Genomic DNA, 24,961 nt, shown 5'->3' with positions numbered 1-24,961 from the left:
GACTAAAAGATGGTGGTCTCCTAGACCAGAGAGAAGAGTCGGTGGAGGAAGATTGGAAGAAATTTAAAGACTATCTACAGAAACATTGTAAAATTAATGAATGTTAGAAGGATGTTGGAATGAAGTTATGTGGTTTTAGCAGAAATGTTATAAGGGTTTAGGAAAAAATAGACTGTTAATTGGTGAAAGGAGGGAAAGTAAAGTTACATTATATTAAGATAAATTACAGAACAAAAAGTGGAAAAGATGGAAAGGATTTGCTGAAATAGTCAACTGAACTAGAATACAAAAAAGGGAGGTGTGAGGAGGTCAAGGAAACAAGCAAATGAAAGACAAGTTATGGGAAGATTAGCTGTGTTTTTTTTTTCTTTTTTTATATAATTTTTATTAATTTTCCAATTTTAAGACAAAACAACATACACACGTCAACAAACAAAAACAAACACACAGATATAATTTCATAACCTCATTTTCATAAGCCTTCTTTCTTGGACTTCCCCATACCTCACCCTTTTTGCATCCTTATTTTACAATTTTTCAGCAACCCTTTACTCCAATTAATTAAAACTTATTATCTTTCTCAATTTCATCTTATTTCAACAAACAATTTCCGCTGCAATTCTGTATCTTCCTTTCCCTTGACATTTTAGCACTCATCAATATTGTAACAGTTCTTAAGATAAACTTTGAACTTCTTCCAGTCTTCCTCCACCGTCTCTTTCTCTTGGTCGCGGATTCTGCCAGTCATTTCTGCCAGTCCCATAAAGTCAATCACTTTCGTCTGCCATTCTTCCAGTGTGGGAAGTTCTTGTGTCTTCCAATACTTTGCTAGAAGGATCCTTGCTGCTGTAGTGGCGTACATAAAAAAAGTCCTATCCTTCCTTGACACCAATTGGCCGACCATGCCCAAGAGAAATGCCTCTGGTTTCTTGTGAAAGGTACATTTAAGTACCTTCTTAATTTCATTATAGATCATTTCCCAGAAGGCTTTAATCTTTGGGCAGGTCCACCAAAGGTGAAAGAAGGTACCTTCAGTCTCATTACATTTCCAGCATTTATTATTGGGCAGATGATAAATCTTCGCAAGCTTGACTGGGGTCATGTACCACCTATAAATCATTTTCATAATATTTTCTCTTAAGGCATTGCATGCCGTGAATTTAATACCGGTGGTCCATAACTGTTCCCAGTCAGCAAACATAATGTCATGACCGATATCCTGTGCCCATTTAATCATGGCTGATTTAATTGTCTCATCTATTGTATTCCACTTCAGCAACAAATTATACATTCTTGATACATTCTTAGTATTGGGTTCTAACAATTCTGTTTCCAATTTCGATTTCTCCACCTGGAAGCCAATTTTCCTGTCTTGTTTGAAGGTTTCCATTATTTGGTAGTAATGGAGCCAATCTCGTACCTTGGACTTTATTTTCTCAAAACTCTGTAATTTAAATTCACAGCTTTCTTGTTCTAAAATTTCAGAGTATTTTGGCTATTTGGATTCTATGTTAAGTTTCTTCACCTCCTTAGCCTCCATAGGTGATAACCACCTAGGAGTTTTATTTTCCAACAAATCCTTGTATCGAATCCAAACATTATATAGTGCTTTCCTAACAATATGGTTTTTAAAACCCTTGTGAACTTTAACCTTGTCATACCATAAATATGCATGCCAGCCAAACCTATTATCAAATCCTTCCAAGTCCAGAGTGTCTGCATTCTCAAGAAGTAGCCAATCTTTCAACCAGCAGAAAGCTGCCGATTCATAGTACAGTCTTAAATCCGGCAGGGCAAACCCCCCTCTTTCTTTTGCATCAGTAAGTATCTTAAATTTTATTCTGGGCTTTTTGCCCTGCCAGATAAATTTAGATATATCTTTCTGCCACTTCTTGAAACAATCTAGTTTATCCACAATTTGTAATGTCTGAAACAAAAATAACATTCTAGGCAATACATTCATTTTGATCACTGCGATTCGGCCTAACAAGGAAAGCTTCAGATTCGACCATATTTCTAGATCTTTCTTTACCTCTGTCCACAATTTATCATAATTGTCTTTAAATAAATTCACATTTTTAGATGTCATGTTAATCCCCAAATATTTTACTTTCTTTGCCACCATTAACCCAGTTTCATTTTGGAATCTCTCTCTTTCAACATTTGTTAAATTTTTTTCCAAAACTTTAGTTTTTTGTTTGTTCAGCTTGAATCCTGCCACCTGACCAAAGAATTGAATTAACTCTAAAACTCGTTTTGTACTAGTGTCTGGCTCTTGTAAAGTCAATACTAGGTCATCTGCAAATGCCTTCAATTTGTAGTGTTTAGCTCCGACCTGAACTCCTTTTACCAGCTGGTCCCCCCTGATCATATTCAACAAAACCTCCAGGACTGATATAAACAGTAATGGGGATATTGGGCACCCCTGCCGTGTCCCTTTTTCTATGGAAAGTTCATCAGTAACCACGTTATTTACAATTAGCTTTGCCTTTTGTTCAGAATATATTGCACTTATACCATTTTCAAACCTTTGACCTACCCCCATCCCATGGAGATTCTTCTTCATGAAATTCCAAGAGATATTATCAAAGGCTTTCTCCGCATCCACAAAGATTAGGACTGCCTTCGTATTAATATTTACAGTTAGCAGTTCCATAATGTCAATTATGTTCCTTACATTATCTGATAAGTGGGAGAAAGCCTGCCTGGTCCTTATGAATCTCCTCCATTAACACCCTCTTCAGTCTTTTTGCTAAAATGTCAGCAAATATTTTGTAATCCACATTAAGTAGTGATATAGGGCGGTAGTTCTTGATCTGTTTTTTTCAGTTTCAGTCTTTGGTATAAGTGTGATAAATGCTTCTTTCCACGATTCAGGTGCCTTTTTCCCCTCTAATATTTCGTTACAAACCTCCTTAAGCGGCTGTATTAACCATTCTTTCAATGCTTTATAATATCTGGAGGTTAGTCCATCTGGTCCTGGAGATTTCCCTAGTTGCATGTTTTGAATGGCACCCTCCATTTCTTGATCTGTTATTTTCTCATTTAAAATCAACATACTTTGTTGCGAAATTTTTTGTAATCCATATTTCTTAAGAAAATCTTCTATATCTCCTTCGTTTTCCGGCCCTTGTGCATATAATCTCCTGAAATAGCTCTGAAAGCAATTGCTGATCTCATTTGATTTAAAGATGTTCTTTCCATCCACCTCCAAGCTTGTGACTGTATTTAATTTCTGTCTCTTCTTCAATTGCCATGCTAGAAGTTTCCCACATTTGTCCGCTGATTCAAATGTCCTCTGTCTCATTTGCTTGATTTTCCATTCTATCTCCTGGTTCATCAATTCCATATATTGCATCTGATAAAACTTAATTTCTCTCAGAATCTCATGAGACTTTGGTTTAGACCTCAGTTTCTTTTCTCCTTCTTTTATTTTTTCCAGAATCTTATCCTTACTTTCATTTTGTTTCTTTCTCTTTAAAGAGTTCTGTTGTATCAGAAAACCTCGCATCACGGCCTTGCTTGCGTCCCAAATCACTCTTTTCTCAACATGTGTCCTCAGATTTATCTCAAAATAGTCCTTCAAGGTTTTTTGGGCCTTTTTGTAAATCTCCACCTCTCTGAATAGGGTGTCATTCATTCTCCATCTGAAGGATCCAGCTGTTGTTAGTTTCATTTCCATCTTCACTGCGTTATGGTCGGAGCATGTCTTTGGGCAGATTTCCACCTTTTTTATCCTTGGAGCCATTCCACTAGTAGTCCATATTTGGTCTATTCTTGTCCATGTCATTTGTGCCTCTGAAAAGAATGTTCCCTCTCTCTCAAGAGGGTTTCTTGTTCTCCAGATATCAATCAGGTCCATGTTTTCAGTCATTTCAAAGAAGGTCTTAGGTAGTCTCCCGTCCTTAGAGACCACCTGTCTTTGTGCTTTATCCATATTTGTAGAGACCACGCCATTCATATCTCCTAATAAGATCACCTTATAATCCAAATAATCCATTAATGTCTCATGCAATTTCTTGTAGAATTCTGCCTTCCCTTCATTTGGTGCATAGATGCCAACTATCAGAAGTTTTTCTCCTTGGATTTGTATCTCAATTGCCAAAATTCTTCCATGTTCATCTTTAAAGATCAATTTTGGAGCCAATTTTTCCTTTGCATAAATCACCACTCCTCTTTTCTTAACTTTGTCTGATGAAATAAATTCCTGTCCTAATCTTTTATTTATAAGTAATCTTCTGTGTGCCCTTGTTACGTGGGTTTCTTGTAGACATATCAAATCCAACTGTTCTCTTTTCAAGATGTGAAAGACCTCACGCCTTTTTCTGGGAAGGTTCAGTCCATTACAGTTCCAGGTTAAAAATTGCAGAGACATTATTAATTAGTTACCTCCAGCTGCTCCCTGCAGCTGTTCTTCTTCCGTTGGTGACTTCAGTCCAAATGTCAAGTTTCCAAGGTCTGTGTCAGAGGTTGAGTCTAGCACTCCTTTCACAAGGTCCTCCTCGTTTCTGTCTAGGAATTGTTCTTTATTTTGCACTGTTCTTATTTTGACTTTCTTTCCTTTGAAGTTAAAAGACAAACCTTGTGGAAATTCCCACCTAAAAGGTATGTTATTCTTCTTCAGCAGGTCGACCAGGTTCTTAAAATAAGTTCTTACCTCCAGAATGTATTTTGGGATGTCCTTGTAAATTTGAACAGAAGCATTTCCAATCTGAAGGGTTCTCTGGTAATGTAAATTTAAAATTTTATCTCTTTCCTCTTTAGATCTCAGAGTTATCAGACAATCCCTTGGGATCTTCCTGCCTTGCCTTCTGCCCAATCTGAAGGCGGTTGTTATCTTAAATTCTTCTTCCTCTGAATTTACCTGCCAAAATTCTGATAATTCTTTTGTGAGAAAGTCCACTAGGTTGTCCCCTTCACTTTCAGGGTCCAACCTAAGTCTCAAATTCTTCTCTTTCCTCTGCATCTCCCACAAAGACAAGGCCGCCTCATGCTGGTCCAACTTCTTACAGACTGGTATTAAACTTTCCTGTGTGGTTTCTGCAGTAAATTTAGCTTCTTCTGCAATTTTTCGAATTGTGGCGTTTTCTTGAACCAATTTGTTTATGGTTTCTGTATTAGATGTAATGCTTTTGGTATTTAAGTCCAATTTTGTTGTAAGTTCTGTCAGTTGTTTGGTATTCTCCGTGCTCTGCTTAGTCAAATTTTCTAAAGATTCATTTATTTTAAGTAATGCCTGAGTCACTGAATCCATGAATACGTTTATTCCTTTCTCCTGTCCAGCTGTGCCTGTTGGCAGTAAGCCTGATATTGAGCCTCTTTTCTTTTGTGCAGCTTTAGCCTTAGATCTTGTTGTTATATCTTCTGCGGAACCACTCATGTCCCAAGGTCGTTCCCACAGGAACAGCTCTTGAGTGGAAAAATCCAGTGACTTGTTTTTATTTGACAGTCTATGTTACAACTGTAGCCTTTCAGCCCTCTAGAGGGAGCAGTACATTGTGTCCAATAAGCAGAAGAAACAAAGAAACCAAAAGCCCTCTTGGAGAGAAGTTTTTTTTTTTTTGACAAACTTTCAATCTTCCAATTGCAACAATATTATTTCTGTAAAGTCCCAAAAATTCTATCTATTTGAGCTCTCCGCTTTGCAGCAGGTTCTGTCAGACAGTTCCTGTCAAAGCGCTTCACCCAGGCAGTCTGTTCCCAGAGTCAGAGACAGCAGGAATTAATCACTTAAATTTCCTCTCATGCAGGTTAAGCCAAGTTCCCTTTTCTTCCCCCCCTGCTCCTGCTTGCTGGAGGGGTAGTTAGAGTTCAATGCCAAAGTTAAATAATTCAAAAGTTCAAAGTTACTTTTCCTTCAATTGCAGCTTTCCAGTTCCGTTGCTTTAAAAGCCATGCAGTCCGGGGGGGCAGACTTCATTATTTACCATCCCCGCTTTCAGCCAAATTTCAAACGTTTTTTTTTTATAATCCCAGTAGGTTTCCCAATCCTACTTACGGGTATTTCAATTTCAGTCCAAATTTCAGGAAGGAATCGGCGCTCTCCGCCTATGGCGACGCGGCTTCACTTCACAGGCTGGGTAGCGACTCTCAGCACCGCACGATCCCCCGATGCTCCTCCGGAGCCTTTAAAAAGGCTCTTTTGCAGTAAAGGGGGGCGCAAATGGTGCCCACCGAGTCTCCTTGTTCACAGGCTTCCGCGCCTGTGATTTTAGGGGTCCCCGCTTCGCCGTAGCGGTCAGACCCGAACTCGTGAAGCAGCCCTCTCTCTGGAGATCGGGGAGAGAGCCGCCATTAAGCGCTGGCGCCGACCGGAAGTGGGGAGCTGTGTTTTTTTTCTTCCCCTTCTTCTTCTTCTTCTTCTTCTTCTTCTTCTTCTTCTTCTTCTTCTTCTTCCTTATTGTGATGCGTTGTTTTGTTCTTGTTTGATATGGTGTTTTTACTCTTTCTTTTTGTAACCTTTAAAATTTTAATAAATATTATTTATTAAAAAAAATAATAAAAGATGGTGGTCTCCTGATTTCCTAGCTGAGAAGAAATTTGAAATGGGGACTGTGAGCTCATCCTTCTTTGCCGTGGCCTGGGATGGTTCTCCTCACCCCATGGACTCCATGGAGAAACAGAAGCTGAAGATGCCAAGCTGCTGCCTGAGCATCAGACGACGGGAATTTGGAAGTTGTTGGGGATTTTTTGATATATATATATATATTGCTTTAAAGAATAGTCATGGAAGCAAATTACCTCATTAATTTAAAAACTCCACTAGACTGATTTATGAGGGGGGTCTTAGATAATGTGTTTTAATTTGATGCCTCAGTAGACCTCAGTAGTAGCTTATTGGGCCTAAGATGGGAATATTTGTCACTACCCTTTCGGCTTTTAGGTGGGGGCAGGGAAGGAAATAACTTGTTCTCTGATGTGACACAGGTGTCCAAGATGGAGATTTTGCAGAGAGATGTTCAGACAACACGTTTTGTTTGCAACAAAGCCAACTGGTTGTGCGAATGTCCTGACCTGCTTGTGGTTACCCATTGGTGCATGTGGCTGGCAATTGTGACAGCAGAATACTGAACCAGAGGGGCTTGCAGTCTGACCCAGTTGCAGGCCTCTTCTCATGTTTTTGGGAGTCGTGATTCCTTGCCATGTCCTGAGTTGCATGGACTTTTAAAGAAAGAGCCTTTGCACAGCGGCAAAGCATCTCCTTCACATGCGGAAGGTCCCAGGTTCAATCCCTGACAACTCCAGGTAGAACTACGAGAGGACCCTGCCTGAAATCCTGTACAGCCACAGCCAGACAGTGCAGACAGTATTACCTAGATTGGGCGAAGGATCTGGCTCTCTATAAGGCGTCCTGTTCTCCCAGTGGCCAGACACCTCCAGTTCAGACCCCATTAGTGTACACTTATGGAATATACTTGGAGTCGAGTGTGGATTTCATGCTCTTTATTCAGCTCATAGTAGTGAGGGATGCAAGTTCCCCTGAAACGTCTGCTTTATATACATTATTTACACAATGGGCCCCACGTGATTGGCTACTTCCGGGATTCTCCTGTAGGCCAATCAGGTTGTGGATTCACTTCCACCTGGATTTGGATTGGGTGGCTCCTGCAGACCAATCAGACGGCTGCATTCTGGATCCTATTGTTCTAGGACCAATCACACTGCTGCATTCTGAATCCTATTCAACTCAGCACATAACAACTTATAAAACCATCTCCAACTCCTTGAAAGATACCATCAACGGTGTTTCTGAATTTTTTTACAAATTACTTGGGAAGACAGGCAAACTAATGCCAGTGTACTGGAAGAAGCAAAGATCACCAGTGTTGAAGCAATGATTCTTCAACATCAACTTTGTTGGACTGGTCATGTTGTGCAGATGCCTGAGTATCGTCTTCCAAAGCAACTACTCTATTCTGAACTTAAAAATGGAAAGTGTGATGCAACAAAAGAGGTTTAAAGACTCTCTCAAGGCAAATCTAACAAAATGTTGTATAAACACTGACAAACTGGGAAACACGGGCCTGCGAGCACTCCAGTTGGAGAACAGGACACGGAGAGGACACGGAGCAATGGTTCCAAACTACAAGAAAAAAGATTCCACCTAAACATTAGGAAGAACTTCCTGACAGTAAGAGCTGTTCGACAGTGGAATTTGCTGCCAAGGAGTGTGGTGGAGTCTCCTTCTTTGGAGGTCTTTAAGCAGAGGCTTGACAACCATATGTCAGGAGTGCTCTGATGGTGTTTCCTGCTTGGCAGGGGTTTGGACTCAATGGCCCTTGTGGTCTCTTCCAACTCTATGATTCTATGATTCTAGGTGTCATGGGCTTTGAAGACGCTCAAACTCAGGACAAAAGGGAGAAACATGCTAAGAGGAAGGCACGCTTGGCAAATCCACACCGTGATCAACTCCTGCCCGGAAACCAATGTCCCCACTGTGGAGGGACGTGCGGATCCAGAATTGGCCTCCACAGTCACTTATGGACTCACTGCTAAAACCGTGTTCATGGAAGACAATCTTACTCGGCTACGAGTGACTGCCAGAGAAGAAGAAGAAGAAGAAGAAGAAGAAGAAGAAGAAGAAGAAGAAGAAGAAGGAGGAGGAGAAGAAGAAGAAGAAGAAGAAGAAGAAGAAGAAGAAGAAGAAGAAGAAGAAAGCATTTGAAATTAGGCTTTATTTATTTATTTATTTTGCCCTGGTGTGCATCACTTTATACCTCATTCCATTGATGCACATTTGCCATTTTACTGCTGCCTTTATACTCTCCCTCTGTGTAGCACAAATATGAGGAATGTTCCCAGAGAAAAAATTGCAATGAAACTTCATATGCTTTCAGTGTCGGGTAAGTGCCTGTACTTGACATGATTTTGCATTTCAGCATTATTGTATTGTAAGCTGTTATACAACAACTCCTTTTTTATTAAAAAAAGAGAAAAAGATAGATGTGTATTGCTACAAAACCCTGAGTTTCCTCAGAGCATGGAATGTTTGCCCTGTCTTGAACTCCAGCTGAAGATGGAAGAAACAACCTTAAATACAGGTGACGGCCATTTTGCACAGAGACGATGCTCCTGAACCCTGCAGAGCTCACATCACTGTGCCCCGTTATGCTTTGTTATGCCCCTCCCCCACTTTTCCAGCCTCTTCCGGGTCATGGCGATTTGCATGCATGTGATTGCATGCATATTGGACAGGCGTGAAATGGTCGTTGCCTGTAGGACATTTTTATATCGCCCTTTGGTCCTGATGGATCCTAGCAAGCGAAGAGCGTAAGAGCATAAAAAGAGCCAATGGTTCATATAGCTCAGCATACTGCAAGCAGGATTCAAACACAAGACCCCTCTCGCCTCCTGCAGTTTTCAGCTGCTGGTATTCAGAAGGATTGCTTGCAAACAAACGTGCAGGCAGAGCATAGCCACTATGGCTAGTAGCCATCAATAGCCCTTTCTGCCATGAATTTGTCTAATCCTCTTTTAAACTGGTCTGATTCACAGGATCTGGGGTTTTGTACTTCTGCTTTTTGCAATACAGCTCTTTGCTTTTTTAAAAAAAATGCATTATTTGGGGAGGAAGAGGATACTGAGTACATTTGAGATATGAATTTACAGTGGTACCTCGGGTTACATATGCTTCAGGTTACATATGCTTCAGGTTACAGACTCCGCTAACCCAGAAATAATGCTTCAGGTTAAGAACTTTGCTTCAGGATGAGAACAGAAATTGTGCTCCAGTGGCAGCGGGAGGCCCCATTAGCTAAAGTGGTGCTTCAGGTTAAGAACAGTTTCAGGTTAAGTACAGACCTCTGGAACGAATTAAGTACTTAACCTGAGGTACCACTGTATATTTAAATTTTATTTTGTATATTTTTATAATATATATTTTTTGGGGGGGGGGTTGTCTTGAAAATGCTTTAATTGGATGGGATGGACTTGTGAATAAACACACTGGGCTGGAAAGAGACTGATTCATCCATGCAATCCTTTTGGCACTTATCACCTGTGTTTGCAATTAGAGGGAGAGATTTCTCTTTCAGAAATCTCATAGATGAAGCAAAGCTTCCGCTGCGCCTCTCGGAAATGCATGCTGACCCTCCTGTGACGCATCCATATATATATATTTATTGTATTCCCACCGGTGTTTTCAAACACCCTGTTTCTCCATGACACCTCGTTGCCTCACGCTTCTGCCAACAAGGATCTCAGGGAGGCATTCATAAAACCAATACAAACAATAAACAAGTCAATAAGACAATTAAAGGCGGAGCAGATTCAGTGATTAAACAAGCACAATCCAATTCAAACCAAATAAAAAAACACACAAAAAACCCCTGGCAAACAAAAAGAAAAGAAAGCCAGTTTGGTGTCAGAAAAACAATTGCTGTGTTTAAAATCTCCTCCAATTTCCGAGATTTTTTTTTTTGTCCTGTGAAAGGGTCTTCAGTTTTTCTGCCTGTTTTGCTAGAGCTCTTTAAAATGTCTATTGATGTGGGGCTGAGCTCCTTTTATCGCTGCACAATGGCTGAGGAGGCTGTGCTTTTCTTTCCATTAAATATTTCTCTGCAGCCTCCCCAGGTGCCATCACCTCATAATCAGATAAAGCCCCATGGGAGGAGTTAAGACACCTACCCCTGGGCTTTAATCGAAGTCTGGGAAGCTGGAGAGGCTGGCTACTGAGCAGCTGAGACTAGAACGCTCACTGGTTTTCTTCTGAAGGGATGACCTCCCTTTTATTATTTATTTGGCACATTTATATCCCACCTGTTTCTCCCAGGAGCTCAAGGTGATATCATGGTTCTTCCCCCTCTTCATGTTATCCCCATAACAGCCTTGTGAAGTAAGTTAGGTGGAAAGGCAATGACTGGCCCAAAGTCCCACCTAGTAGGCTTCATGCTCGAGTGGGGATTTGAACCCTGGTCTTCCAGGTCATACTATGACACTCTAACCCCTACAACATGCTGGCTGTATAGTTTTATATTTAAAATGAAAAAGGTTTCACTTAACCCTACCAAAACAATGACTAGGTGTCCAGTTTGCAGCCTTCCTGCTTCCCCACAATCTCAGGAAAATCCAGTGGAGGATGACATAGAGTTTTCAGGAAGCATGGACACCCGGGGAGGCTGCAGAAGGAAGATCATTGGAGAGAAGTTCTGTGGAATGAAAGAAAGGACACTCCCAAACCTCTCAGCTTGAAAATACAACAACCACATAGCCCACCCATGAGGATTTCCACAATGGTTTTCTGTTCCCTTTGGTATTTTTCAGTTTTCTTTCCCACTGATTGGTGAAGAATAACTGAAAAATATGTGTCTGGAGGAATTTGGCAGAGGGATAAGAAGACCCTTCTTGGGTGGAAAGTCCAAAAATGGGACCATTGACGAGGCAAATGTCGTTACCTGAGTCACCTCTACCTGCCTTAACTCACACCTAGTTCCCTGCCCCCAATAGCAAAGCATCCATCAGCTTAGCAAAACTGTTCTTACTTTATTTAGGTGTTTCCATACCCACGGTCAGGGCCGGATTTAGGTTTGATGAGGCCCTAAGCTACTGAAGGTAATGGGGCCCTTTATATGTCCAGCTGTCCTTTGTCAACAACAAATTATCACTATTTTTTGTGTTGAATATACGCTATATGCAGAATGTAGGCACCCTATATATATATATATATATATATATATATATATATATATATATAAAAATGAGCAAGCCAGTGATATTTTAGGGAGCAGGCTAGCAGGCGGGGCCCATTACTTACATCATAGGAGCCTACACAACACGAAACCCGGTTGCTGTGTTGAATATATGCTATATGGTAATTTATGGACCTAATAGGTATCTGGGGACGCAGGTGGCGCTGTGGGTTAAAGCCTCAGCGCCTAGGGCTTGCCGATCGAAAGGTCGGCGGTTCGAATCCCTGCGGCGGGGTGCGCTCCCGCTGCTCGGTCCCAGCGCCTGCCAACCTAGCAGTTCGAAAGCCCCTCCAGGTGCAAGTAGATAAATAGGGACCGCTTACCAGCGGGAAGGTAAACGGCGTTTCCGTGTGCGACTCTGGCTCGCCAGAGCAGCGATGTCACGCTGGCCACGTGACCCGGAAGTGTCTCCGGACAGCGCTGGCCCCTGGCCTCTTAAGTGAGATGTGCGCACAACCCCAGAGTCTGTCAAGACTGGCCCGTACGGGCAGGGGTACCTTTACCTTTTTAATAGGTATCTAAAGCCATTTGCACATAACAAATAGGAGCCTACACAACACAAAACACTGTTGCTGTATGTAGGTTTTATTTTATTTGTTTTTTATCTTATATTTTGGAAATGTACTTTTTTATTTAGATTTTTTGGGGGCCCCAAAGAGAGTGGGGCCCTAAGCTATAGCTTGTTTAGCTTATACGTAAATCTGGCACTGCCTGCAGATCACAACTCGACTTACCTAGTAAAATACGTATTGAAAACAGTAATAACTAAAAGTGATGCACACATTTCCCGTCAGAACACAAGAGACTTCATCCTTACTTCAGGGTAAAGCGTCACATGCAACATTCTCTGTCTGTTGGTGCAAGAACCCTTGCACACGCAATAGCTCTTGCACGAGCAGTGACAGAGTTTAATGGTTGTGCCACAGAGAAATCCATTGCCATAGCTGAGCTGGCAGAAGCTTGCTGCATAACATTTTATGCTTGCTGCAAAACAGCTGAGTCTTGCTGTGCAACAGCTGTTCTTTTCTTTTTTCTTTTTTAATATAGTTTTATTAATATCCAATATATATGAATTACAAATAAGGGGAGGTGAGAATACAAAAAATAAATAAATCCCAGCTTTCCCTGCTCCCACCTCCAGGATGGATCAATCTAGTTAAGTTTGCCACAGCCGAAATCACAAATTGGACTTCGTCAACAGCTGATGTTTTCTCCCTGTGCAATCTCTAACACAGCCATCTTTGGTAACACCCTTGCTTTGGCAACCCCTGGATGGCAACGTGCCACCACTGCAACAAGTATACTGCTACGTAACTTTGCCTTAGCACTACATTAGATCCCACACCCCAGGTGTTTTGCTCCATTTGCTGAATCCTACAGAAGCGAGTCCCATTTAGCAGACATCGTAGGGGTGATTATGTTGAACAGGGTTTGCTCCGGGCGACTGGTATATCTCTTGCCCTTAAATTGTTCCTTTGTTTGCATTTTATTGTGTGCGGTGTGCCTTGTGAAAGTAGTTTCCCTAAAAGGGGGCTTATAAATATTTTAAGTCATAAAATCTGTAAACTAAAAACCCTTTCTTTTCCTTCTCCGTCAGCATTCAGGTGCTATTACAGGCCCACGGCTAGAGAGGCAAAACGAAAAAATGGTGGTTTTGCCTCCCAATGCCTTACTTTGAATAATAAGACAATAAGACGATGCCAATGGCCCACCCAGGGGCCAAACAGATGCCCGTGGGGAACCCGCAAGCATAATGCAAGAGCAACAGCCCACTTGTGATTCCAGCAACTGATATTCAGAATAATAACTAATAATAATAATTGATTATTTATAACTCGCCCATCTGTCTGGGTTTCCCACTGCTGAGGGAGAACATAGCCTTGTTGTCTAGTAGCCTTGTTCTCCATGAAATTGTCTAATCCTCTTTTAAAGGTAAAGGGGTCCCATGACCATTAAGTCCAGTCGTGACTGACTCTGGGGTTGTGGCGCTCATCCCACTTTATTATGCTGTTTACCTTCCCGCCGGAGCGGTACCTATTTATCTACTTGCACTTTGACGTGCTTTCAAATTGCTAGGTTGGCAGGAGCAGGGACCAAGCAACGGGAGCTTACCCCATCACGGGGGTTCGAACTGGCGACCTTCTGATCAGCAAGTCCTAGGCTCTGTGGTTTAACCCACAGCACCCCCTGCGTGCCTTATAATCCTCTTTTAAAGCTATCCGAATTAGTGGCCATCACTGGACTTGAAGGGCAAGGAACCAGGGAGACTCATTCCCCAAAGGTCAGCACACTTGCTGAGTTTGTTCTTAAGGTAAGAACCCCCTTCTGACATTTCAAACATGCCTTTCCGTGCTGATTTCCTTAACAGCAAATAAATAACACTCAGAAATAACGATTAGGAAGCGCTAACAGGAGAAGCTATGGTTTTCCCAGTAGTGATGTATGGAAGTGAGAGCTGGACCATAAAGAAGGCTGATCACCGAAGAATTGATGCTTTTGAATTATGGTGCTGGAGGAGACTCTTGAGAGTCCCATGGACTGCAAACGATCGAACCTCTCCATTTTGAAGGAAATCAGTCCTGAGTGCTTACTGGAATGACAGATCCTGAAGCTGAGGCTCCCATACTTTGGCCACCTCATGAGAAGAGAAGACTCCCTGGAAAAGACCTTGATGCTGGGAAAGATGGAGAGCACAAGGAGAAGGGGACGACAGAGGACGAGATGGTGGGACAGTGTTCTTGAAGCTACCAGCATGAGTTTGACCAAACTGCGGGAGGCCATGGAAGACAGGAGTGCCTGGCATGCTCTGGTCCAGGGGGTCACAAAGAGTCAGACACAGCTAAACGATTAAACAAAACAGGAGTGTTGCAGGCATCACCTCCAGCTTGCAGCTGAGGATATAATGGGCTTTTTTTGGAAGTTATGGCCAGCTGGGGAGGCTGCAGAATGCAGAACACCAGAAACACTACTTGAAGAATTAAAAAAATGATAGTTGTGAAACACGCAGCCCAGATCAAGAAAAAGGGAAGTGCTGCGAAATTCCTGCATCCCACCCACAAGAATTTGATTTAAAAATTCTCAGCTCTTTGATAATTTTTGAATGCATGTATCAATTCTTATTGATTAATTCATTTAGAAAAAGAGAGAGGAAACTTTTGGGACGACACTAGCAGCAACCAGTCTGAGGGCCATCTCATCTGTGGCACTTGCTCTTAGCAATATCTTTATTTGCATGTATCTTCTTTCATTTATATCCTCCCTTTTGCCCCATCGTGGGGCTCAGGGTGTGGTCCATGTGGTTCCCTGGTGGTCACCCATTTGAACACAAACCTCTGTAGCTTTAGCAAAATGGGGGGGACTGAACACATAAACAGCCAGAGAAGCTGAAGGTTGGAAGATTCAGGACACATTTTCAAAAGTGCTTCTTTTGTGCCTTCAGATTACAACTGGAGATGGTTTAACTCAGCCTTTGCCAACCTGGTGCCCACCAGATGCTCAGAACTGATGGGACTTGGAGTCGAAAACATCTGGAGGGCATGAGGTTGGCGAAGTCTGATCTAAGTCTTCTGTGGTGACTGACCAACACCTTCAATTTTTTTTAGAAAAAGGCTTTTATGTCCTTGTTTTACCAGAAATGCTTTTTTCTTATTGCTTCCCCTCCCCACTTTTTCTTCATTTTATTTGTTCTTATTTTATTACTCTGTTTTATTATTTTGTATGTTTTTCATCCTAGTTTAGTATACGCCTCTTCAGGGACCTTTTTTATTTTGTCCAGGAAGTGGGGTATAGATGTGAGTAATAAATGGAATAAAATATGATAGTGGAGGAAAAGTAGCGGAGGCTTTATTTCTAACCAATTGCTTAGCAGGAAGTAAATCTACTCTCGTGTTCAAGAATTTAATATAATTTTATTACGCGTATTTAATATATTTGATGATGTGAAGGTAAACACAGTGGGCTACTTGTATTAAGTCATTGCTGTTTCCAGCTGACTAAAAGGAGCCACCTGAACCTTCTGGCTTCTGTACGGTGGGGCTTAGTGGAGTGGCAGAATCATAGAATTGTAGAAGGGACCCCAAGGGTCATCTAGTCCAACCCCTGCAATGCAGGAACCACAGCTGTCAGGGAACTGACATCAGAGCGAGAGGCGGAGGCAGGGCTCCAGAGCGATGCAGGAGAGGGGACCAGCAGGGGGGAAGGAATTCAGCGTAACACCAGTAGAGAAGAGAGGGAGATGGAGGAATTGGAGACAGGTCTCCAAGACCCTTCACCAGAGTCTAGTGGAGAGAGCACTGACACGCCCCTGCCTTCCCGTACTTGCGCAGACGAGTTCCGCGCAGGGAAAGTAGGAGGAGACTAGGCGTCAAACAGCTCTTATGCTGGAAGAGGTTCAAGAAATGCCCACTGACGCAGGTGGAGAAATCGAAATTGGAAACAGAACTGTTAGAACCTAAGACTAAGATACTCTCAAGAATGTACAACTTGCTGTTAAAATGGAATACACAAGATGAAATGGTTAAATCGGTTATGATAAAGTGGGCTCAGGACATTGGGCATAACATTATGTTTGAGGACTGGGAAAGGTTGTGGACCATTGGGTTGAACTTCACTGCATGTAATGCTTTGAAGGAAAATGTAATGAAAATGATATATAGATGGTACATGACCCCAGTTAAACTTGCCAAAATATACCATTTGTCTGATAATAAATGCTGGAAATGTAAAGAAAATGAAGGAACATTCTTTCACCTCTGGTGGACTTGCCCTAGAGTGAAGGCTTTCTGGGAAATGATATATAATGAGCTGAAAAAGGTATTTAAGTATACCTTCACTAAGAAACCAGAGGCCTTCCTTCTGGGTATTGTCGGCCAGAAGGTGTTAAGGAAGGACCAAACATTTTTTATGTATGCAACAACAGCAGCAAGGATACTTATTGCTAAGCACTGGAAAACCCAAGATCTACCCACATTGGAAGAATGGCAGATGCAGCTGATCGACTATATGGAATTAGCCGAGATGACTGGCAGAATCCGAGACCTGGGAGAAGAGAAGGTTGAAGAAGACTGGAAGAAATTTAAGATTTATTTAAAAAAGCATTGTAATTTGGTTGAATGTTAAGAAGGATGCTAGATCATAAACAATTGACCACCATTAAATTAGATGGAATTAGGATGATAAGTAGATTGAGGAAAATATAAATCATTTGGAGAGCGAGTAGACTAGGTTTAAAAGAATGGGACCTAGGAATACAAATAAGATGATAATTTGCTGGTTAAAATTTAAGAAGATGTAAGTGGGAGCGGGAGATGTGAGGGAGTCTAAAGAGGTTTTGAAAATTTGTCATGATATCTATATTGTTGATTATTTTTGCATTTGTATTCAAAAGTTTTTAATAAATATTTATATAAAAAAAGAAAGAAATGCCCACTGATGGATTCTGCAAGTGACTGACCGGTCACGGAGTGTGAGCTGTCAGCCAAAGCATGGTTGGCCAGGCAATATAACTAAAACTGAAGGCAACTTACGCACAAGTAACCCCCTTACAACCATTACAACAGCTAAAGAATCCATGACAAATAGTCACCTGACCTCTGCTGAAAAACCTCTAACGAAACAGAGTCCACTACCTTGCAAGGGAGGCCGTCCCACTGTCAGACAGCCATCAGAAAGTTCTTCCCAATGCTTAGTCGGAATTTAGTTTCAATTTGAATCCATTGCTTTGGGTCCCCCGCTTTAGCCTGTGAAGCTGTTGTAACAAGGGGGATGTCCGCTCTCTATAACCAGCCCCAGTCCGCCATCTGGCTGCAGCTCTCTGAGCCAGTTGAGGTTTCTGAGCACCTTTCAAAGGCAACATCTTGCAGTAATCCAAACAGGATGTCAGGACTCGGGGAATCAGTTTCCTCCCCCGTGGCCATAAATGAATAGATCAAACGAAAGGGAATTCTTACCAGTTAGTTTCTTTAATAAAAACAGCGAAGGACAAAAGAAAGCATCGAACCAGAATGGCAGTGCTCCCAATTTAGGCTCACTCCTTCCCTTCCGTCCCTATTAAGCCACGTCACTCCTGCGTCTTGTAATCTAAGTTTGTAGTCTCTGTGCTTTCTGTTCTGACAATTTCTGAGCTCTCTGAGACTTTCGGGAAGGGGAGTGGATACTATCCAAAGACTGTGGATCTGTTAACTCTCTCTCTCCTCTAGTGTTTCTTCTGCTAGCTGTTCCCCATCCAGTATTTCCCAGCTTCTGCCTTCCGAACTGTGCCCCTCTGCAAACCACTGTTCCAAATCTATACTGTCCTCCTGCTCCTGGGAAGATTCAGAATCAGGATCAGGAGGAGGGGGTGGCTCCCACCATTGTTCCTCAGTGCAGCGCTCCTCAGCATAGTCCCTGACATGGGATGCACCATATTTTTCGCTCTATAAGACGCACCAGACCATAAGACGCACATAGTTTGTGTAGGAGGAAAACAAGAAAAAAAAAATCTGACTTCCAGAAGCCAGAACAGCAAGAGAGGGATCGCTGTGCAGCAATCCCTCTTGCTGTTCTGGCTTCTGGGATAGCCGCATGAAGCCTGCATTCGCTCCATAAGACGCACACACATTTCCCCTTACTTTTAGGAGGGTAAAAGTGTGTCTTATAGAGTGAAAAATACGGTAACTAGGCATGTACTTCACATCCATCAACACCTGCTGCTCGAGGCAGCTATCTCTGTAGGACCAGGCTTGCCCTCTGGTGTCTAATGCCTCAGTGGCTACCTAGTTGAGAAGAACACAAGACCAATGGTTCATCTGGCCTACCATCTTGTTCTTCCAGTGGTCAACCAGATGCCTGTGGGAATCCCCAGAGCATGATCTCATTGCAACAGCACTGTCCACACTTGCGATTCCCAGCCACAGAAATTCCTATGAATGGGTGGGGTCAGGGACAGACTTGACGCTGTGACCCTCCTTCCTCATAACCTAATTTAGTGCAGTTGCATGATGACATCTCTCCCTGCTTATTTAACTTATATGCAGAATTCATCATGCGAAAGGCAGGGCTGGATGAATCCCAAGCCGGAATTAAGATTGCCGGAAGAAATATCAACAACCTCAGATATGCAGATGACACAACCTTGATGGCAGAAAGTGAGGAGGAATTAAAGAACCTTTTAATGAGGGTGAAAGAGGAGAGCGCAAAATATGGTCTGAAGCTCAACATCAAAAAAACGAAGATCATGGCCACTGGTCCCATCACCTCCTGGCAAATAGAAGGGGAAGAAATGGAGGCAGTGAGAGATTTTACTTTCTTGGGCTCCATGATCACTGCAGATGGTGACAGCAGTCACGAAATTAAAAGACGCCTGCTCCTTGGGAGAAAGGCGATGGCAAACCTAGACAGCGTCTTAAAAAGCAGAGACATCACCTTGCCAACAAAGGTCCGTATAGTTAAAGCCATGGTTTTCCCAGTAGTGATGTATGGAAGTGAGAGCTGGACCATCAAGAAGGCTGATCGCCGAAGAATTGATGCTTTTGAATTATGGTGCTGGAGGAGACTCTTGAGAGTCCCATGGACTGCAAGAAGATCAAACGTATCCATTCTTAAGGAAATCAGCCCTGAGTGCTCACTGGAAGGACAGATCGTGAAGCTGAGGCTTCAATACTTTGGCCACCTCATGAGAAGAGAAGACTCCCTGGAAAAGACCCTGATGTTGGGAAAGATGGAGGGCACAAGGAGAAGGGGACAACAGAGGACGAGATGGTTGGACAGTGTTCTCGAAGCTACAAACATGAGTCTGACCAAACTGCGGGAGGAAGACAGGAGGGCCTGGCGTGCTCTGGTCCAGGGGGTCACGAAGAGTCGGACACGACTAAACGACTAAACAACAACAACATGATGACATCTCTCCTCTCTCTCTCTCTCTCTCTCTCTCTCTCTCTCTCTCTCTCTCTCTCTGCCTTCACATCATCACTGGGATGTCCCCCTCTTACATCACCCGAAGTCCCTCATTTTGGGTGGGATGACCTTGCCTAAGTATCCGGGCTGCAGTCTCGATTCCAGGCCAAGCATTTGAGATCAATGCCGTCTTGTTCCAACACCCCCTCTTGCCCTGTTCTTTGTTCTGCGATGTGCCTGGCATGCTTTAAAAAATGAATGCCATTCTAATAGGCGCCAGAGCTCCCCGGTTGGGTTGATGTGGCCTCATGCTAGGAAGAAAACATTTTTCAGATAACAAGAATTTGTGATTGACTGAATCCCTAAAGGCTTTTTATGACCTACCAGAAGAGAGTGACATTCTATCCTCTGAAAACTTCCCCCAACCGACATCATCTAATTACTCCTAGAATTCTGGATTCCCAGCCCTCATCCTTAGGTGGACAAACCCCTTTCTCCCTGGGAGAATAAATAATAATGATGAAAACATGCTGCTTTCCCCCCCTTCACATAACCCTGAACCAAAGGGTCACACAGCCGAGAGACACAGCAAGTCAGTCTCTCTCTCTCTCTCTCTCTCTCTCTCTCTCTCTCTCTCTCTCTCCTCACTTATTGAGATATTCCACCAGGATGGGAAGAACGTGGGGGAAAGAGGGGTTCAATGAAGTGGCATGAGAAATTGGCAACCTGAGGATTATCAGGAGCTAATTCTGGCCCCATTCTACTGCACTCCCCTCCGTCGTGTAAATACCGAAAATTACGCTTCCAATCTCATTAATGTCTGTTTGCGGGGAGCAGTAGATGAATCACCAGATGCAAATGGGAGAGAGACGTTTTCATTAGGCTAACTTATATTGCGATGCTTTAGCATTTTATTAGCAGTGAATTAACCCATTAATTCCATCGATTTCTATTAATACCGCACGCTCCTCCAGTGCCGCGTGCCCAAAGGAGCGCAATCGCTTTTTGCAGCTTGTCTGTAGGAAACAGCTGTTTGGAATAAGGAGCGATCAGAACGCCAAGACTTCACGATGGTTTGGCTTGTGCACAGATGAAGGCGGTTGTGCCCAAGCCTTGGTGAAGAACAAGAGAACACGAGGAGGGATCTGCTGGGTCGGACCAAAGGTCCATCTGTTCAGTAGTAGGTCCATCCTGTTTCCCACGATGGCTGTCCAGATACCGCATTTTTCGTGTATAACACGACCCCATGTATAAGATGACTCCTATTTTTGGGAGCCCTCAACAGCTGTTGAGCTTCTTTTGTAAGTTTGCTGAGCTGTTGAGCAGCTTTTTGACTATCCCCCACTCTGGCTGATGCAACTGGTGCCGTAATAAACCGTATACTGGCACTCACCAAATACTGTTCCTGAACCGGAAAGAGCGGGTAAGCAGACTGCTCACCAACATTTCCCTGCTCCTGCCACAGCACCAGCCCTCGCTTAGTGTATTAACCTGTGTATAAGACGACCCTCAATTTATCACAAAAAAATTCAGAAAAAAATCGTCTTATACAGGTGAAACTCGAAAAATTAGAATATCGTGGAAAAGTTCATTTATTTCAGTAATTCAACTTAAAAGGTGAAACTAATATATGAGATAGACTCATGACCTGAACCCCATCTATGGGGCATTGCCAAGAGAAAGATGAGAGACATGAGACCGAGCAATGCAGAAGAGCTGAAGCCTGCTATTGAAGCATCCTGGTCTTCCATAACACCTCAGCAGTGCCACAGGCTGATAGCATCCATGCCACACCGCATTGAGGCAGTAATTGATGCAAAAGGGGCCCAAACCCCTTTTGCATGCTTCTACTTCTCAGAGGTCCAATATTGCTCTATTTGGAATCCTTGTTTTGCTGATTTCATTTAATATTCTAATTTTCTGAGATTGTTAATTTGGGGTTTTCATCAGCTGTACGCCATGATCATCACAATTATAACAAATAAAGGCTTGACATATCTCGCTTTGCAAGTCATGAGTCTATCTCATATATTAGTAAAAGGTAAAGGTACCCCTGCCCGTACGGGCCAGTCTTGACAGACTCTGGGGTTGTGCGCCCATCTCACTTAAGAGGCCAGGGGCCAGCGCTGTCCGGAGACCCTTCCGGGTCACGTGGCCAGCGTGACATCGCTGCTCTGGCGAGCCAGAGCCGCACACGGAAACGCCGTTTACCTTCCCGCTGGTAAGCGGTCCCTATTTATCTACTTGCACCCGGAGGTGCTTTCGAACTGCTAGGTTGGCAGGCGCTGGGACCGAGCAGCGGGAGCGCACCCCGCCGCAGGGATTCGAACCGCCGACCTTTCGATCGGCAAGTCCTAGGCGCTGAGGCTTTAACCCACAGCGCCACCTGCGTCCCAGGTGAAATAAATGAACTTTTCCATGATATTCTAATTTTTCGAATTTCACTTGTACATGGAAAAATACGGTACTTCCCAGAGGCTTACCAACACAGAGCCGCATTCCTCAGAACATAAGATGAGCCTGCTGGATCAGGCCAATGCATTATCTATTCCAGCATCCTGCTTTCAAAGTGGCCAGGCAGAATTAAGTGGGGAAACCCACAAGCAGAACGCAAGGTCCCTCTCCCCTCCTGCCACTTCCAGGAACTGGAACTGGTATTCTGAGGCATTATACTAGTAAAAAGGTAAAGGGACCCCTGACCTTTTTAGGTCCAGTCGTGGTCGACTCTGGGGTTGCTTTATTGGCCGAGGGAGCTGGCGTACAGCTTCCGGGTCATGTGGCCAGCATGACTAAGCCGCTTATGGCGAACCAGAGCAGCGCACGGAAATGCCGTTTACCTTCCTGGTGGAGTGGTACCTATTTATCTACTTGCTGAAGGAGCGCCTCCACCCCCATCGTTCTGCCCGGACGCTGAGGTCCAGCGCCGAGGGCCTTCTGGCGGTTCCCTCATTGCGAGAAGCAGAGCTACAGGGAACCAGGCAGAGGGCCTTCTCGGTAGTGGCGCCTGCCCTGTGGAACGCCCTCCCATCGGATGTCAAAGCGATAAATAACTACCTGACATTCAGAAGACATCTTAAGGCAGCCCTGTTCAGGGAAGTTTTTAATCTGTGATATTTTAGTGTATTTCTGGTTTCTATGGAAGCCGCCCAGAGTGGCTGGGGAAACCCAGCCAGATGGGGGGGGGGTACAAATAATAAATTATTATTATTATTATTATTATTATTATTATTATTATTATTATTGCACTTTGACGTGCTTTCGAACTGCTAGGTTGACAGGAGCAAGGACCGAGCAACGGGAGCTCAACCCGTCGTGGGGATTCGAACCTCCGACCTTCTAATCGGCAAGTCCTAGGCTCTGTGGTTTAACCCTTTCATAAATTGGTCCACTCCTCTTTTAAAGCCATCCAAGTGGTTGGCCACCACTGCCTCCTGTGGCAGGCAGTTCCATAGTTCAACGATGCACTGCACAAAAAACTTTCTCTTCTCTGACCTGAACCTTCCAACATTCAGCTTCCCACAGGTTCTAGGGTTGTGAGAACTTTTTTCTATCCACTTTCTCCAGGCCATGAATAATATTATTCGCTTATTCTGTAAACTGAGAAGTCCCCAAATACTGCGTCCTTTCCTCAGAGGGTAGTCCCTCAACCCCTGGTTGCCCTTTTCTGAACCTTTTCCAACTCTAAAACATACTTTTTGAGGCACCCCTGCTGCTGTTGCCTCTGCAAAAACAAGTTTTCCAAGATAGACTGCTTCTGAATGTGTATACAGTGGTACCTCAGGTTACAGACGCTTCAGGTTACAGACTCCGCTAACCCAGAAATAGTACCTCGGGTTAAGAACTTTGCTTCAGGATGAGAACAGAAATCGCACGGCAGCAGCAGTGGGAGGCCCCATTAGCTAAAGTGGTACTTCAGGTTAAGAACAGTTTCAGGTTAAGAATGGACCTCCAGAACAAATTAAGGTACCACTGTCTTTTGTTTAGCTATCATGGATTTTAGCCCAGGGTGAACTTTACCTCTCCCTTCATGGTCTTCTTCATTTTTAAAGTCATCTAATGTAATGAGTATCAGCATTTGGGGAAAGCGGCAAAGGTGGGTCAGGGCAAGGTCACATGACATAGCAACCCAGTGGCATAAAGCAAACTGTTTTAAAGGCTTGCTTTCCCTCTGCCAGGCTTGGGCTGGCTCAGCTTTGGAATGGAGTTTGGAATGGACAGATAAGGATAAGTTACACTTACATGATTTATCCCAGTGCAAATTAAACAGGGTTCTTATATTTTGGATTGCTCTCTCCGTCTTTGGCTCCATCTTTGAGATACCCATTGTTATTCCAAATGCAGACATGCCATAGATTTATTTAAAAAAGTACAGTGTTACCTCGGGTTAAGAACTTAATTCGTTCTGGAGGTCCATTCTTCACCTGAAACTGTTCTTAACCTGAAGCACCACTTTAGCTAATGGGGCCTCCCACTGCTGCTGCCGCCACGCGATTTCTGTTCTCATCACTGAAGCAAAGTTCTTAACCCGAGGTTATATTTCTGGGTTAGCGGAGTCTGTAACCTGAAGTATCTGTAACCTGAAGCGTCTGTAACCCAAGGTACCACTGTATTAGGTGAAAAAAGTAAATGCCCCCTGGACGGTTAAGTCCAGTCAAAGGTGATTATGGTGTCGCGGCACTCATCTCGCTTTCAGGCCAAGGGAGCCGGCGTTTGCCCATAGACAGCTTTCCAGGTCATGTGGCCGGCATGACTAAACCACTTCTGGCACAATAGGGTACTGTGATGGAAACCAGAGCACATGGAAATGCCATTTACCTTCAGGTATCTGAAGAAGTGTGCATGCACACGAAAGCTCATATCTAGAACTAACTTAGGTGCTACTGGAAGGATTTCTTTTCTTTTCTTTTCTTTTCTTTTTTTTCTTTTCTTTTTCTATTTATTTTGTTTTGACTATGGCAGACCAACACAGCTACCTATCTGTAACTGCATGGGGTCAACCAGGGTTTTTGGGAGCGCATTGTTGCCAATGTGCTGGTGATAGTTGCCTCTGTTTCTCCTTTTCATTGGGAGTGGATATGGTCGTGGATGCATTTAGCTGGTGCCTGAGCACCTTAATGGACTGGATGAAGGCCAATAAAGTGAAAATTGACTGATGCAAGGTGGAGATGCTGTTGGTGGGTGATGATTCATTTTGGAGAGGTCGTGTCCAGCCAGATCTGGACATGCCTATGCTCTCCTGAAGGAGCAGGTTCAGACCTTGAGGGTACTTCTGGGTCCATATCCATCGTTGGAGGCACAAGTGGAATCTGTATAGCAGAGTAGCTTCTACCAGCTCTAACTGGTGTTCCAGCTACACTTGGTTAGAGATAGAGTTTATCTTAAGTTGTCTATGCTCCAGTAAC

General features: G+C 43.3%; 1 protein-coding gene and 1 long non-coding RNA gene across 3 annotated transcripts in view; one reads left to right on the top strand and one right to left on the bottom strand.

Annotated features, from left to right (window-relative positions):
• The window catches only part of GFRA4 (GDNF family receptor alpha 4), a 147,069-nt gene that overhangs the window by 73,895 nt on the left and 48,213 nt on the right, over nucleotides 1–24,961 (bottom strand). The window lies entirely within an intron of this gene.
• The window catches only part of LOC307224476, a 516,482-nt gene continuing 512,745 nt past the window's right edge, over nucleotides 21,225–24,961 (top strand). The window contains exon 1 of the long non-coding RNA XR_013842563.1: nucleotides 21,225–21,354. This is a non-coding gene — a long non-coding RNA (uncharacterized lncRNA). The remainder of the gene's footprint in view (nucleotides 21,355–24,961) is intronic.

Source organism: Podarcis cretensis (genome assembly GCF_951804945.1).
Source record: "Podarcis cretensis genome assembly, chromosome: 9".
NCBI classification, from domain to species: Eukaryota; Metazoa; Chordata; class Lepidosauria; order Squamata; family Lacertidae; genus Podarcis; species Podarcis cretensis.
This window is presented reverse-complemented; position numbering and strand designations above follow the sequence as displayed.